The following is a 4,575-nucleotide window of genomic DNA, read 5'->3' on the forward strand; positions in this document are numbered from 1 at the left end:
ATATATATATATATATATATATATACATAATTAATGTAGGCAACGGAAAGCAATCTGTACCAAAAAAGTAAACTATAACCGACATTATGACAGTATGACTGAGGTTGTTAGAAACACTTACGTTGCAAGAAACAATAGCTAAACGCTCTAATGCTGCAATTAAAGCACATAATTGTATACATACATGCTGGCAGAGACCATAATCGCCCGCGACCGCAGCTTTTCGGGCGATTACGGTCCCTGTTAGCATGTATGTATACAATTATGTGCTGTGACTGCAGCATAAGAGCGTTGAGTTGTTATTTCTAACAATATAAATGTTTCTAACACCCTCAATCATGTGTGTGTGTGTGTGTGTGTGTGATTATTTTATAAGGGTGATATGCTTCACATATCCTATTTAGCATTAAAAAATAAAGCCTATAGAAACGCGTCTATGCAATCAGTGGGTCTCTATAAATACTTGCTAAATCACTCTCCGACCAGACCATAATGTTTTTGAAAAATGAATGACACACGAGATAACGATGTTCTGGACACACTTTATCTGAAAAAGATAGGATGTTAAAAGATGGAATGCCTTTGATAATAGGTTTAGCTCAACAGTACTGACCTGAGAGTAATTCATTTGCCCAAACTCCACAATCTTACTCTTAAGTAGTTTTAACTAAGTTAATTCTACTACAAACATTTGAAACAAACGTTGAAGCCTCTTCTGGTCGTATTTATTTTCTGCCTGTATCGATGGGTAAATGTTCGAGACCAGCATCAGCTGCACTAATATTACAAGAAAGTAGCCTACGAATTTTTAATTACTCTGGTGCCATAGACACTTTACGCAAAACTGAGTCACTGATTAACCGAGCTAGTGTCAGTAATGAAGATTCACAAAAACCTAGATAATACATCGCAATGTGCAAAAGTACCCTCATCTGCACAGCAGTTTTCTTACCGTCACTCCAGCAGACGTGACTCTTATGCGTGTAGATAAAGATCTGACCAAGGGTAATTTTCATGGTATAAGGAAATTTAGCAAGGGAAATAACTGAAAGCAACCCGTGGAGAATATAAAGACGAATAAAGGTGTATTAAATACCATAATAAGATTTTGATTCATTGAAATTATTTTCCCTTTAAGAGAAAACAAATGCTTCCTGACAACTGCGAGAAGTCCCAGACAGAAAGGGAGATAATCCCAAGAATCAATTATTTTCCGAAATTGACATGACTTTTAGGAAAATAAAGTTTGATTGTATGGAGACAAGATGACAAGTGTGGTTTATTTGTTTTTAGAGAATTTAACTGAGACATCATTTGAATAATGCTCTTTGAAATGAAACTATAAGCTATGGAATAGCAGATAATTTCCACAACTTTCACACACAAACACACACACATTAGTATTTATTAAGTGCGTATGTATATGTGTGTTTATAAGTTTCCATATATGCATATGTGTTTGTGCATACGAATTTATATTTATATACATAGATACGCACACATACACACACACACACACATATATATACATATACGTGTGAGTGTAGGCACACATGTGTGTGTTTGTGCGTATATGTGTGTGTTTATGCGTGTGTGCGTATATACGTGAGTGTGCGCGCGCGCGTGAGTGTGTGTGTGTGTACTGAGACAAAGGAGGAGACATTGAGATTAGGTTATAAGTTATTTATCACAAATTAGCATTAAGCCGACGCTCGCTTAAGTGGTCTACTCTTTATAGGTATATACTTAAACTCACCTTGTCTTGTCTGAGTCTTTAGTGTTTCGGATTTTGTTTTGCCTGGAAGGAATTCAATAATTACCTTGTCTACTTCTTTATTGCGTGCGCTCAAAACAACCTTCGCGGATTAAAAACCTTCAAACAGGCCCTTTCTCTGAATAACATCACATTAACTTAGAAAAGCGGCCTTGTGCATAAGGAAGAACGTGATGGTGATTAGAAAGAAATTTAGAATAAGAATATAACTCCGCTAATGCTGTTGCTGGTGTTATTGTTGGTAGTGTTGTTCTTGTTGCTGTCTCTTTAGCCTCAGGTCATTGCTGATCGAGCAAACCTATTATCATAGCCGTGACTGTAACTAACAGTTTTTTTTCTTTTTTTTTTTTTTTTACATAAGGCTACATCATCGAATGTATCTTAGCTATGTGTTATGAAGACATAGTGTGTGTTTTGAGAGTAAGTCGGCTGTTCTTTCTTATGTACTGAGACACCAAATTCACTTATTGGTTCGCTGGAAATATTTTTCATACAACTTATTGTCCTGAAAAGTTAAAACAACAGCTAATAAGGTTACAGGTGGAGCATATAAAGAGGAAAGAAACCAGCATTCAACCTGCAGAAAATGTCAGCCAAGTGCCATCTTTATGATTGTACTGCTTTTAGATTGGAAGGACTCATTGCATAATCTGATTCATTGCCTAGAAAAAATGTTCTGAATGCATATGACCAGAACGTGCTGAAATTAGGTTGAGCTAGCGTTAAGAATAAACACCACAACAATAAAGGTTTAATAATTAACTAATTATGGCCAACTTGAAAATCTTTTCGGTCATTAAGTGTTGGTAATTGTCGAGGTCAAACTATTGAAAAGGGTCTTAGTTGGGAGAACAATTTAAAGTTTTGCGTAGACAAACCTCAAATTCACGCACACTAAAAGAAAAATAACTTATATTGCAGTTTTACTATTCTTTAGTCAATAGCATTTATAATTTTCCTAAACTTTATAGATATTACCCTCTATCCCATAGACACCATAGAATCATAAATAGAAATACAAGCTGGGTGGAAAGTAATTAGGCATTAGAAATTGCTTATAGAAATTTTAGTATCATTGAAGTCATGACTAAAACATTTTTAAACAGACAACACTAATGGGGATTTCTTATTTTTTTTATTGTATTAATTTCCAGATGGTCGGTCGTTTGACTGTTCAGGAGCGAGCTAACATAGCAGTATGCTATGAAATGTGGAATTCTATTATTTTTGGTTCAGAGATGGTGGCGTGCATGGAAAGGTAAGCATGCAGCACTATGTCCGGGAACAATAAAAAGTTGTCATGCAAAGCTGATGACCGCGGGCTCTGACCACGATGCAAGAAGTAAACGTCCAACGACATCCCGATCAGTAGAGAACGTGGTAACAGTGCAGGAAATACTTAATCGCAGCCTACAAAAATCAACGCGTCAAGCAGCTCGTGAGAGTAAACTAACAAGACACACAATACGTACGGTGCTGCATAAACTCCATGTGATTTTCACCTCTGGAGTTACACAAAAGAGGTGGTGTGCAATACAAGTTCGCACACTGGAGGACCCGGAGATATGGATCCAGAAGGTTTCTCAATGACATCCCAGATGACGTCCTTCAGATGACATACCTGGTCGTTTGAAGAAACTGGTTGACGCCACCGATGCTTAAGTTGAAATATGAAGATTCACTTTCATTTTCCCATGTAATAAAGAACATATATCATCCGTTTCAATAAATTTATAAAAGGAATAAGAGTTTTATTACCAATTTTTAATGCCTACTTACTTTTCACCCGCCCTGTAGAAATAATTGCATCCCAATATTTGCTGCTTTCATTACCAGTTTATTATGAAGCGACTAAATCCCCCTTCTTTTTGGTAATTCCATTTACTCTTAGATATTTCCTCGCCATGGCATATATCTCTCTAATTTTCTTTAGGGTCTCTATCAGTCTGGGTTAACCATAAATGCGCCAGCGTGAACAGGCTTTTGTGGAAGACTTGCAGTTTCCCATGCATGTCAATTCCCAGTCTCCACGCTACCAGTAAAGCTTTCTTAAAGGTCGATACAATCTGACGTCAGGACGCAATGCAAGACGCAGCGCAGCAGTACAGAAACCACAAGGTATCAGGGTTATTGTTATGCCAAGACACTGCCGTGTATTGTTATTTTATCAACAGCAAAACACAAAAAGTAAAGTTAATCTCGGTAACGCACGAAACCAGATTGCAGAGAGTTGGAGCAAATTCTGCGACGCAATCAATCCGACGCACTAACTACTTCAATTCACCTGCTTATGTCTTGCGGCTAACAATGAAACAAAACTCTGTATGAGGCTGACTGGAAATAACTTTAAAAACGGTTTCTTCCAGCATGTGTACGTTAAAGCATTCACGATGATGATTCTCTACCTCCCTACCCAAATATAAGTTTAAAAATACGTTGATATTAACAATCATTAAATATATTGGTCCACTATACAATACATACAAACCTACATTAATACCTCCAGAATGTGTGCATAGCCTTTCCAAGACTGTATATATGACTATATATATGACATATATTTAATGCTATTTACAATTTTGCTTAAGTTTGTTTAAATTGCATTTAGGGATCAATAAAGATCGCCGCTGTAGTAGCAGTGGTGTATTTGCAACTTTACCATAAGCGTAACTTTTTTTCTCTGCGGTAAATTGGAGTGAAATTGTCTTTAGAAGACAAAATAAATTACAAAGACACACGCGCGCGCGCACACGAATATATATATATATATATACATATATATATATATATATATATATATA

Source organism: Octopus bimaculoides, chromosome 4 (genome assembly GCF_001194135.2).
Source record: "Octopus bimaculoides isolate UCB-OBI-ISO-001 chromosome 4, ASM119413v2, whole genome shotgun sequence".
Lineage (NCBI taxonomy): Eukaryota > Metazoa > Mollusca > Cephalopoda > Octopoda > Octopodidae > Octopus > Octopus bimaculoides.